This window comes from Tauraco erythrolophus, chromosome 18, assembly GCF_009769465.1.
Source record: "Tauraco erythrolophus isolate bTauEry1 chromosome 18, bTauEry1.pri, whole genome shotgun sequence".
NCBI classification, from domain to species: domain Eukaryota; kingdom Metazoa; phylum Chordata; class Aves; order Musophagiformes; family Musophagidae; genus Tauraco; species Tauraco erythrolophus.
In genome coordinates, this window is record NC_141482.1 from 8,438,807 (window position 1) to 8,452,328 (window position 13,522).

Below are 13,522 nucleotides of genomic sequence, written 5' to 3' on the forward strand. Positions count from 1 at the left end.
GAATGAGTTGCAATCTTCTCTGCACAAAATGACCCTTTATAGCCATGTAGCTGCTACCAGCACAGGTCTGTGAAATATTAACATTTCTGATGTAAGACACAATTTCTTCTTGTCTCCAGGGATGCCTGGCTGCTGGGAGAGACGTGTGAAACCACTCCCTGCCCTGACCGGGCACGGTGTTATTGGCAGGCCAGAGAAAACCTCCCTGGCGGCTGCCACCCTGTGAGATGTGGTTTGTTAAGAAAAAGGCAGAAAAAACAAAGTCATGGAAAAGAATCTGCAAAATTTCCACCTTCTGCCACAGAAGAGTGGAGCGCGAACTGCAGGACCCAGTGAATGAAAATATCTCAGCTTCCAAAAACTGGTTAAGCTTTTGCTGTCAAACAGCAAATGTCAAAACAGAGCAGTAAGTATATATGCTGTCCCAGCCAGCCCTAGCAGTGCCCCTGTGTGCGTCACCGCATCTTCAGTACCCACTCGTGCTGTTTCCTTATATGAGCATTTCCTTTGAAAATACTGTATACTTGGAGAACATAGAGGCAAGTCCTATAAAGCAATGTTCACCCTTGCTTTGTTCCTTCAGTCTCATTGTTTTGATAAGCCAACAGATCTTTGCCTGTTCTTAGTTTTTGAAGGTCTCAATTTTAACGAGTAAGGCCTTGAACCTACTGGGAACCTCTAAGTACTCTCAAGAGCAGTTCCCTTGACTGCCTACATTGGTAAAGTTGACTGTATATCCAGGATATCAACAGAAACACAGCTCCTCCTTTGACAGCTGCCCATCATCTCCTGTGCCTACAGCCCTGGCTGGTGGCAGCTCAGGGGATGAGGCAGGTGCCTGCTCCTTTGTGCCTGCACAGAGAGCACCCCCTTCCCCAGGAGGTGCAGTAGTTGACTCTGAGCTAGTTCGAGTTTGAACTTAAGTGGTCTCTATTTTCCAGCAGTAGTTCAATATTTATGTTACCCTAATCCGTAAAGTACTGGGCAGGATTTACTGTGTGCTTCCCGTGAGCAGGTGGCATGCAAGTCAGTAGTAAACTTGACTGAAGAAGGATCCAGCAGATAGACCACACTGTTTGAGGTGCTAAGTGTGGGAGAGGACAGGCTGTCTGTGAGTCTGGATGATGGGCTGGTGGCACAGGGCATCTCCTGAGCCTGTCCCTGCCCAGCTGTGCAGTTGCATTTGTCTCTTGTGGTTCTTACCACACTTGCAGCGTTTCAGGAATAGCTGTGATTTTGGTTTGTTTATAATGTGGATAGGCTTTTCTTCCTTTTTTTTTTCTTCAAATGCAAATGATCCCCTGGGTTGATACTGTTTGTCGTGAATGATGGTCCTACCTGTGTGAAATCAAGAACCCCTAACCATCAAACCTTGGGCACAGCCTCACAGGCACGTGTGGAGATTTCTCTCGCATACCAGCTGCATGGCTTAATTTCTGTGTTAAAACACAAACAGCCTGATGGCAGATGGGAGCTTTGGGTTTGAGAATTCATTCAGCTCCATTAAGTTTGTTTTGTTTTGGTTTGTTTTTTTTTTTACATTTAGAATTGCAATATTAATGGTGGTTAACAGAGGTTTCCTGGAAACAGAGATGACAATTAAAAAACAAAAGTACAATAAAGTTGATATGGTTGTGGGTGTCAGAGAGAGGGGTGTTTACCATAACGGAGATCAGTAATCGATGTTACTAATGTAAAGATGGGGGCACATTGACATGTCACGATGCATTACAGCTGCCCTGAGTTGGAGTCGGAAGAAAGCGGTGCCATCGCAGCAGACCTGCGTGTCACTGGCATCCTTGAAGGAGAAGGGAGCACGACAGGGATGAAACTGGGCAGCACGTCTGCTGACTGCCTGGGACAGCTTGGAACAACAAACATGTTAAAGGGTTCCTCACCCCACAACTGCCACATGAGCCCTGAGCTTCACTGAGCACCACCGAGTCGTAAGTAGTCACGGGAATAAATTCGCTCAGTAAGTCCCGAGTGTCAGGGGGAGTGAGGGGCAGTGCCCCTGCCTGCTGCATGAAGGGGAGCAGGATGCCAGGCTGGGACAGGCAGTCAGGGGAGGGCAGGAGCAGGGGGAGGAACTGCTCTGCTAGTAGGTCGCGTGAGAAGTGCTCTATGATGTTTTGTGTCACCAAATGCGCTTCTGTCTGGCGTTTCAAGCACCTAGAAATGGCTTCCAAAGCAACAACACAGGAGTGGTTGGTGCATTTACGTATTGGGAATGGTTTATTAAACAGCTGTAATTGTGCAAATGCAATGGCAAATATGTTTGCTTTATGGTGGTACATTTCAGTAAAAATGGCTTAATGGCTGTATTGAAGTCGTTTATTGGGAAACATGGAAGCTGTGCAATTAAGCAAATGCATTTTCCAGGATTATGATCATCCAGTTTTCTATATATGCTGTATGCCTGCAATGGATTTATTACTTCTGTGCACCTTTGGTAAGAAGTGATTAGATGTAGCATAAATACAGAGTTTTCCTTCTAGCTCATGGATATGCAAAAGCGGTTTTTGGTCTGGAAAGTAGCCTCACTTTCATGGAAGAGTATATGGCAGGCTGAGGTGTCTTTAAAACCAGCCAAATCCTTCAACCCTCTCCACAAACATACAGCCTTGGGCCAAACTGAAAGCCAATGAACGTGAAGAGGCCCCTCCTCTGTCTGTCTCTGGGGCTGTCTGCTCACTTGCTGTGTGCAGGATTTGATTAAAAAGCCTATCACTTCGGTGCGTTTGGGGTCTTGAGGGGGAGCTTGAGACATCAGAAGAAGCAGCCGTTTACTTGAAATTTGGAGGAAAATGTCTTATGTGGAATCAGTGTGACAAGTAGGTGTTCAAACTCCTTATTAGTTGCAGAGGTTTCTAGAGTGGGGCAGAATTTTGTCTTTAATAGTCTACATTCTGCTTTATGTTCCCATCTTACACCAAACCCCACCATTCTCGGAAGAATCTTGATTGCTTATACCAGAGGCTTTGCACAAAACTGGGTGGGAGTGGGTTTTCCAAAGGCTCTGAGGCAAGTCAGGTAAAGCTGGGCATTTAAGTGCCTTCCATGCTTGGAGCAGCCAGTGTTGTGCAGGCAGGAGCCCAACAGAGTCAGCAGTCTCCAAGGGGGCCACTGATGACTACATGGTGGGGCCAATAGTGTCCACCCTGGACTCACAAGGGGTCTGGAAGGGTACAAAATGTCCAGATCCACAAAAGGCTTTAGGTGCCTAGGCTAAGAGAGAAACATCAATTACAGGAGGTTTTTGTCAGCGTGACTCCATCACCTATTGATCAAAGGTGAGAGGGGAGGGGGGTCAGAGGTGGTTTAAGATCCCAAACTACAATCACGCCTGCTTGCTCTCGGATCTCTGTCCTTTGACCACAAACAGAGAGAAATCAGAACCTGTTCTCAAACCAGCTCGTGTTCAGTCTCCTCCTTGACCTCTGTCACAGGAGGGGAGATGGAAAAGCTTAATAAGGAAATTAGTTTTACACAAGATCCTGGGCCTGCAGATAGCTACATTATAATTGACTGTGTTAATTTGTGTGCCTATTTTGCTCCTTTTTTTTTTAATCTTTGCATCTATTAATTATTGCAGAGCAGTTCTTACTGATAACTCCCCAGCAGTTTGCGCTGCTGTTCTGAAATTATAAAATGATGTAGTTGGCAGAACGGGCACAGACATGTACAGTTAATTGGGTTTTTGCAGAAAGAAATTACGTAGTATAATAATGTGCCCAGGGTGCCATGGGAAGTGCAATTTCTTATTGCCTTAGTAAATAGGATTGGGAGAATATGAGCTCTGGATTATAAATTGTCTCAGAGTTTATCCCAAAGTTGCAGGGGGTTTCAAACCCCTGTCCCTGAACCCTGGTGACAGAAGCTCTTTGCTGTGAGGGCCACTGTTGTTTTTTTTCCCCCAGCTCATCAACTGAGGTAGCAGGTCCCAGGGTGGTGGCTCTGGTTGGGTGCTCTCTGCCCGAAGGCACAGGAGTCACACGATGCTCATACACGTGGTGGGTCATGGTGGCTAACGAGAGGTGAGCTATGAAAACCCAGAGCTTTGCTGCGGGGACAGAGCGTTTCTGTTTCTCACCTCTTTTTTTAGGAAGGAGAATTGGATCGAAGCCATTGAGGGTGTTTTTCTAAGTGAAAAAGGTTGGTGAAAATGAATGTTTTTCATTTCCTGCTAAACGCAAGGCTCCTCAAAACCAAGGCGCTTTTTTTTTTCTTCCTTTTTTTTCCCAACCTGAATGCACAATCTTGGGTCCACTTGAAAGATGTTCCGCAAACTGGGTACCTTTAGTGTCTCTGCAGGCTTTCTTAAACAAAAGCATGAACAACTTGAAGGAAGTTTGAAGGAAAAATGTATATTGAAAATCTATTTCTAGTAAGAAGCTATTTCCTTGGAAAAGAACAACTCCTCCCCCAAAAACTTTGAGTACCTGCTGCCTTAGCTGGAAATGTCAATAATTTGATGTCAGCCTCAGTGCTTTAATGTCTCACAAGTGCTGCCAGCTGCAGCATGGGAGAGACCTGGACCCTGATTCCTGGTTCTGCTCCTGGCCTCCTCACACCCTCAAGACTGCAGCTCTTCTCCTCTCCATCTCCTCTTCTCAGCCGTCAAAGGAGAGGTGTAAACTTTACCATTTTTGTGAAGGGCTCGGAGTGCCTCAGCGAGATGCTCCGGATGCAGGCAGCATGCTCGTTTCTTCCTGCGTATAGCGTGCAATCTCCTCCAACCGTCTTCACTAATCTCATTAAAACCCTATGAGTTGGGGATTTGTAATTTTTTTGTTGTTATTGCTGCTACTGCTGGTTTTCTGCATCACCACTCATTCTTATAATTAAAGTGACAGCTCTTGAACTAGTATGTCAAAACAGCACGGTTGAGGAAGAAACGTACTGGGAAGATCATCTTTAATCAGACAACCATGATTCATGTTTAACTGGGTAGATGGTAAGTCCTAGATCTAGCCGGCTCGCAGTGAGGTTTCCCTAAGGACAAGGTGTTGTTAAGAGTTTTGCACAACTGTCTAGGCCCCACCACTTGGATGGAAACTGTTTAATATGCAGTTTCTGTCATTGTGTCAGAGCTGTAGCTGAGGAGCTCTGAAACCCAGCAAATCTTTCAGACTTATTTTCTAGAAGCTGTACAGAAAGAGAAGTGTATAGGAGATGATTTTGGTTTTAAGATCAGCTGAGCCCTCCAGCGTGGTTGGAAATTCATTGTTTCCAGGAGTCCCAGCTCTTTGTTTCCCGGTCTCTCAGCATCACACAGCCAGGTAGGCTGATCCTGGGAGTATCTCAGTGGGGAAATCCCAAGTGCAGGTCACATTTGTGGCTACACAAACTGTACATTTCCCCAGCGGTGCGTGGGGCAAGGGACCTCCGAGGGCAGAGTGACATAGGGCTGTGCGAGCATCCTGGGAGCTCCTGACTCGTTGATTGCTCCCACTCCCAAGCTTAGTGCTTGGCCTTGTTCTCACTGTCCCTCCTGCTTTCCCTTCTCTGTGCTCCCTAGCATCAGCCCACATGGCCATACACATATATGTATTTATGTGTACCACATGTAAAGCAGTCCCACATCCCTTTGAAGGTCTCACTGCTCGCTGTAGCTGCTTTCCTAGAAGAGTTTCTTTCTGCTCTGGGCACCTGATGTGGGGCCATTCAACCTGCTGTAACCAGACAGCTGCAGTCCTTAATATTTCAATATATTCCACCTCCAAAACAGCTGGTAGCATCCAGCCAACAAGTACTTATTTTCCCTTTTGTACACTTGGCTGCCGTCCCCACCCTTAGGGAGGTGCTGCGAGACCCGGGGGGTCGCTGGGGATATATTGGGTTATGCTGCGATGTCTCAAGGGCTGGTTTGGCCTTTGGAAACCCTGGGGCTGAGGAAAGGGGCTCAGCCTTTGGGCTGACACAGAGAAGACACTCATCAGCTCTTGCTCTTCAAGGTTCTTATGTCTCTCCATGTTAATAATGCTTCTTATTACAGCTTTGCACCTGAAACTCTCCTCCTCCTCTGAATTTCTCAGTCTTTCTGCAAAGGCTTCATGACTACTGTGGAAAACAATTCCCTGCCATGTGTTCAGGTGGGCCCGATTAACTGCGGTCTTTGAGGTGGACCCATGGGAATCAGGAGTATTTTCATTGCTGATGTAAGATGCCCTGTGACTCTGCAAAGAGATGTCACGGCAGCCTGCGTGTAGGGGGGCCTTTACATTTATCCTGCTTACAATGGCAGTTTGTAGGGTACAAGAACCCTGGATTAATGGCAATAATTTTATATTGCCTTAAATAAACTTTCATTCTTGACCAGAGAATTGTACTTCATTACACTGGGCTGTTAAATGCAATATTTGTTTGCAGTGCCATGCAATCTTACAATAATAACATTTGATGTTGCTTGAGATTAAAAGGCTCGGGTTTCAAGAGCTGAAAGGATTTCTATCTGGAAGGAATCAGCCATCCAGTCCTCAGATACCATAGAGCACTAACTTGAGCTAACAGTTCATTTTCCAATTACATTTTTAGCACTGAAGCTACTGACCTTTGTGAGAAGACCACCGGAGTGGAGAGCCTGGTGTTGGTCTGGTGTGGCAGCTTCTTGTTCCTCCAGTATTTTACTTCTGAGACAAGGTTCTCTCTGTCTCCATATATATGAAAGAAACCTTTGATTTCAGCACTCCTGATTAGTAAATATATATACTTTAAGTGAAAAAGAGGGGTGAGAAGGTGGGACGCTGCTGTTCTTTGTGCACGTGCTGCCCTCCGAAGGTAACTGAAACTGGAGTTTGGTCCTCAAGCGCAACAGCTGGAGCAGTGCAATGGATACATGAGAATGCTTTGGGCAATCCAAGTGCTGCTAGGATCTCTGCCAGAATGGAGACGAGTATACATGACACACTTGTGAATTGCTCAAAGAAATTAGTGGGTGGGATGGGAAAGAGAAGAGGGGAGGTGGGGCAGCCTTTTTCTCCTGCGCTTTAATACAGTGGAAAGCCGATGACTGTGAGCTATTGAAATGCTTATAATTGTCTCATTATGGACAGAAAATGTAATTAAAAGGGACAGCAATCTTTCTCCAAATTCAAAACACTGCAGTCTATCTTTGAAAGCAATTTTACCTATTAGCACAGGTGGTAATGTCCCAGCAATTGAACCCAATCTAATTTCAGTGTCAAACTGCTAAGGAGAAAAAATGAGTTCCCTTCGGGATGCCACCTGACACAGCTGCCAAGGCTGGAGGAGAAACGGGAGCGTGAAGCAGCTCGCAGAGCTGGGACGGGATGGGACAGGGCGAGCCAGGCAGCTCGAATTCAGGAGCGCTTCAGCGTGTGGGTGGGCACCCACCAAAGAAGAGCAGAGGCTCTCATCTTTGCCGGGTCTGCAACCCCCCGTGCTGCCTCCCCACCGAGATGGAGAGATGATGGGTGCACAAAGCAGCACACAACGCTGTCTGCAGATGGCATCGAGGGTACTAGTTTTGCTGAGGATGAGCAGTTCCATCACATGTTCCCCAGGACAACAAGCAAATGGCTTACATCTTTGTCTTGCTTTGTTTAGGTGTTAAAGCAACCCCATGTCCTGGGAGAAAGGATGTTCCTTGAATCTGTCAGCAAAGCTGAGATATGTATGAGAGGCAGCTGGGTGAAAACATACTCTCTTTGTTGGACTCAGTGTGGCTGTTTCCCTCTCTTGCTTAGATGGGGATGGCTTCAGAAAGCTGTGTCCCTTCTGTGCAGAAAGAGGGAGGTTCATCCAGGCTTGTAGATAGCAACCTGCGTAGTTAGTCCAGCACAGAGCTCTTTGGTGCTCTTCAAGACTTTCAGAAAGACCTTCAATTTTTCAGAGACCTGAAATTGCAACGCAAGACAGTTAGTTTCATGTTCCTCAGACATTATGAGGTTGAACTGAACGTTTTTGGTGGAGTAACTAGTAGGACTTGACTTCAACTCTCAGTGTATTTTCTTTGAAAGAAAATCTAAAAACCTCTCTCTTGCTTTCTCGTTCGTTTACTTGTGTTGCTTTTCTTCTGGGATCAAAAGCAGAGGAGCTGAAGTGCAGAGAGAAAATAATCTTCTTTGGTCTTCCCCACTCCATGAAAAATGGAGTTATTAGAGTTACTGCAGGTGAAAGTCGTCCCTCTACCTCGGTCCCCTGTGGCTTAGGGCTACGCTGTGCCAGGGGGCTCTGCCTTGGCTTTAGCAGAATAGACTGGCTGATCCAAGCAGCCTTTTTGTATTCAGCTGCTGAGATACGGTGAGGTGGTGAGCCAGTGGCCACCACTGAAAATGATCTACTGCTCCTCTGTTAGGTGGGGACTGACAGTTCAAGATACCCTGCTCAGAAAAGCCAATAAACGAGTAAAGTGTTACTAGGGGAACTAGCGGAAGGGACCATCTTATGGTATCTGGCCAAGAGCTCATCTGAAATGTGTCTCCATGGTCTCTATCTTTAAGACTTCATGTCCCAACTTTGCAACCTGGAAAGGGGAGGGTGCTGCAGAAAAAGGAGACTGAAAGGAAGAAATTAGCAAGAAAAGTGAAATAGCTAATTTTTTGTTTCATCTCCTGAGACATGAAAGAAGATTTTTGCAGCTAATGAATTATTTCTGAAAACACTAGTAATAGCTGCAGGCAACATTAACTTCAAGTTTCCCAATGAGCAAGCATCGCTTATGTACTGATTTAAAATTCTAATGTATTTTCATTTGCAGTAGCTCAACTCTAACATGACTGGGGGCCTGGAAAGAGGCCAGAAGAAGTAGCCATGTTTCTGACAGTTTAGTAATCTCCTTAGATGCAGCAGTGGAAAACAGTGGCCGGAACCTATTGAAGCCTGGGGCAACCGATTATCTCCGCAGAGAGGCTCCAGAGCCCTTCATGGGCGCTGGGGATGTGAGGAGTTGCTGGTTGCTGCAAGCATAGCGGTGATTTCAAGCTAAACAGAAAAATCAGTTGTGTCATAGGTTAAACAGCTCTGCTGCTATTAAAAATGCAGAGTGGAACCCCAACTCAGATGAGAGTAATGGAAGTTTTACTCTGGACTTCAGAGGCTCTGGGGTTTCTGCTTCCTCTTCAACGAAACCTTGCTGCCAAGCTGGAGCTAAACCCCAGCCAGGAGCATCTGGACACCCCAGTCCACCCGTGTCTGATCCCCTCCTGTCCCCAGATTGGAAGGTGGTGATTTGGAAGCCCAGCTCACGCCTAGAGCTGAGCCTGGTGGCCATGGGGGGCATGGTGGGGAGGGAAGGTGCTGGCTGGGTCTCCAGCGCTGGGTTGGCATTCCAGTGGCACTGCTCAGTGACTGAGGGATGTGTCATCCGAGAGAAAAAGAGAAACAGATGGTAGAGGGAGTTACAGTGGGAGGAAAACCCAATTAGAAGTCCCAGCATGGTTTGTGTTAGGGATATGGATCTTATACCTTGAGTAACAGCCAGGAAAAGAGAGGCACCCAGCTTTTTCACCCATAGTGGAGAAAATTCTTGTTTCAATGATACTGAAAAAAGCTTTTGCAAAGTTTTTGAGAGGTTCTTCTCCAAAGGGAGGGCAAATAAGGGGGATACAATAGGGGAGATAGATAGACTTAATATGTGCAGACTGTGGGCTTGCTATTCCAGTACAGGGGGTTTTAGGTTCCCCCTCACCCCCTTGAAGGATGCTTACTATGTGAGACAGCAACCTGGGAGTTGGAAGTTTTTCATCCTATTCCTGGGAATACCCCCAGCCCCTCCTAGCATCAACACCCAGTGTCTTTGGGGTCACTCACACCCCTGTTTTGGCCACTTAGAAGTTAATTTCAGAAGCAGTGAGTGTTGCCATGAGCTGGGCAGGCAGCCGGTACCTCTCGGCTGCGAAATTCCTCATCTGTGAAACAGAGTTTGAAACTTTTCACCATGCACGGGGACCAGGCACCGGCTCGGAGGGGTGAGTGTGCCGGGAGGTTGTCTCAGTGCCATTCATGGCCGCTGCTGTGGACTGGGGTGGGTGAGGAGAGCCAAGCGTGGGGTGACGAGCGTGCCTGGCGTGCCAGGGCTCCACTCGCTCCCCGAGCTGGGAAGACCAGGCAGTGTTGCGGCTACGCTGGGTAATGCTCTTCCCTGCCGAGGTGGCAAAGCAAATGCACGGTCTCTCAGAGTCCTGAGACTGTGAAAAGGCTAAAGAATGTGCATCGTGTGCTCTCGGCAAGCGCTGGGGGGAAGCCGGGCTCAGAACCGGCTGGGACAGTGGCTGTGGAAGGGAAACTCTTCTGAACAGGGGCTCATGGGCAGCTCTGTGTGACCAGTGTGGGGAAAAAACACCCACTCCTACCCATTTGGGTGTTATTTAACTTGCAAAATACAAAGCTTGGATTTCAGAAAACATCCCGTCTGTGTTTCCTGTGCAATTCTTGCAGCGTCATCCCTCTGCTCAGGCATTGTGCTGGAGCACGGCTGCCGCAGGCTGCCCCCAGCCATGCCCGGTGCTGGAACTGCAGGCGAAGGCACAGCTGCTGTCCTGGTGCTTTCCAGCTTCCACATGCTCGATTTGCTGTCAGAGCAATCTTTTCTTCCCATAGAGCTCTGCAGTCAGTAGCGGTGTTGCTTTGCAGGTGAACTGCACAGTGTGTACTGAAGCATACTATTTATAGGAGGGCAAGGTGTCTGTTTAAGGAACGGGGTGCATGTTCTGGGAGCAGGATGAGAAAGAGCAATTGAACAAGAGCAAGAGATTTCTGATTTTATTCCCTGACAAAAGGGCTAGGGAATAAAATCAGAAAAATAATTCCTGAATGACGAGAGAGATGGCAAAATTAAAGTATTTTTGTTTATTCTTTTTCGCTGTGAACAGTCTTTTCCATGAAACTATAATCCTACCTGGCACGGCACTCTTAATTATCTTCCTGAATACACTATATAGTTCTCAGCTCACTAACTAATGTTAATAAATGACTTGAAACAGATATGTGTTTTCTCCTCATTGAAAGGTGCTCAGGAACAAAGGGTCAGAATTAAATAGAGGACCAGATCTCAGGCATTCTCACCATTATGCTGAGGCCATCAAAGCATCCTAGAAGCTCGTAACAGCAATACTGGTGGAAATGGCTGCCCATCCTTAAGGTTTTTTTCTTTACATAATAAAGTCCAAAAGATGCTGTTCTGCGAGTTTATTCTGGAACCCTATGAGAGTATCAATTGCACTAACTATTTATGATGTAGGCATATATTAACAAAACCGCAATGCAGGATGGGATGTTTGGTGTCCTAGAAATCCTCTTTAAGTACCCTAATATGTCTATAAAATCTTCCTACATCTCTGGGTATGGTCCAGTCAGCAGAGTATCCCATCTCAGCGTCTGTTAATCCACCCTGACACCAGAATATCAAAAGCATTTAGTCAGGAAACAGGCCCTTGCAAAATCCTTCCTTCACTTTCTCTTAATTTTGCTTATGTAAATTCTATATTTCCTGGAATAGAGGCTCTGAACTGCTGAACTCTCTCTGAAGTCAACTCAGCCAACAAGCTCATTTATATTAATAGGAAATCAACTGTTCCTTTTTGCTGGGTTCCCAGTGGAGCAGCTGGTGGTCTGCTTTTTCCACGCAGCCATCCTACTCCATACTGAAATGCCTCAATAATATTTATTTGCTAGAAAATGTTAGTGGAAACCAATATTGCTGATGTGAAAAACAAATAAATAGAGAAAACCACAGATTCTTCTGGTGAATTAGACCTTGAGAAAGTGGTCAGATTCTTTGTATACTATTAGATAGCACTTAATACCTGTCTTCCAACAGCCTCATGGTTTTTAATGACTAATCATAAAAAATCCCAAAGAGAACAAAACAGAGTTTTGTCCAAAACAGAACAAAACAGAGTTAGAGCTATGGTCACATTATTTGCTTTGAGCTTGTACTTAGCAGCTTGGATGTAGTTGCTATGACATATCAGATCTTCCCCAAATAGCCAGTGCTGACCAGCTGAGCTAGGTAAGGGAAAGAAGTCTTAGATCTCCACTCTGTTTGTGGAGGAGAATGAATCATTTTTGCTTTATATTATTAGCCAAAGGGTTTATATGCCTTCCAATTTATTTATTCTTTGTCTTGTACTGTGATTTGCTTTGCTATTTAGTTGCCTTTTAGTGCGTTTAAGCTCTTTGGAGCTGCTGGGACATCCAGACCTGCCCATTAGAGGGCTGGGCAGTGCACAGCTGATGTGAGGCCAGAGAGCCACTGTCCTCTTGAAGGCAGAACAGGGCCCTGTGTATGGCCCAGGGTAGTACTTGGGTCCTAACGACAAGCAGATTGCACATTTGCATAATGATGCAAATGAGTTGACCTAACCACAGCAGGAGTGGCATGCCTTTCCCAGCCCCTCATTACCATTGTACAAGATTGGACATCTGCCTTGAAGGTTAGAGAAGAGGTCATCTTCTCATGCTTTAACCAAGCCTTGGGAGAGAGATACAGACTCTCTTGGGAGTTGTTTCTTGCATAATGTTGCCTACAGTGCCGTGCTGGGAGTGCAGGGGTCTGGGGCTCCCAGTTTGGGGTGGTAAACCCTGTGGTCCCCTCTCCTTCTTGCCATGGCTGCGGTTACCTTCCTCTGGCTCAGCTGGACGCCTGGAATTGTCCACACTGTATTGGCTGGGATGCGGTCACAGCAATGAAAGGCAGCAGTTTCTGCATGGCCACAAAAGCACTAAATGGTACCTGAGGCTCAGAAGGTAAGTTTGCGCTTGTGTAGCATCGTAGGTGTTTGACACACTCCACCTCAGATTCCGGCACTTCGGAGACAATTTTTTAAGGCATTTTTGGCTTTGCCTGTTTCATGTCTCCAATTTATTGTATCATCTGGCTAAATCTACCTGTAAGGAGGAGTAAAACTGGACCATGAACATCTCTGGGAAGTAATTTTTGTTAAATAATTTAAATTTACACTTTCTCATGCCTGGACCAATCTTCATCTGACTGTCCCCTGGTGTTCACTTCTCCACTGTTCGGGAGAGTACTAGAAGCTGCGTCACTGTGCAGTTAATTTTAAGAGTAATTACCATTAAAACATGAAAAAAGCATTTTACATTATGTATTTTTTCTGTTCAGCACATAGACCAATTCATTTTAGCTTCAATTATTGTTAACAACATTACAAAAATAACACTGAGTATAGCAAAACATAAGCCTACCTTTAGATGAGAGATGTAGGTTCGTTGTTTAATTATATAGGGATTAAATTGTATGATGCAATGTTGTGCCAATTTGCTCTTATTTTCCAAAGCTAAGGTTAATGCTCGGTGCTTGTGTTTCTAACCAGAAACCACAAGCTTTCATTGCTGTGACACATTAGTCTCAGGTTCTGCTTGGATGGTTGCAGAAGACACTCTGGGGCAAAGTTACCACTAAATGCTCTTACTTGCTGAGTAATAATGATGTTGCATCTCTTAGTAGCTCAATTTCCTTATGGAAAGTAGGAGGGAAGATAAGTAAGTGGAAAGAGACAGTATGGAAGAATCTAATCCATGTTTTTTAAGCAGAGAT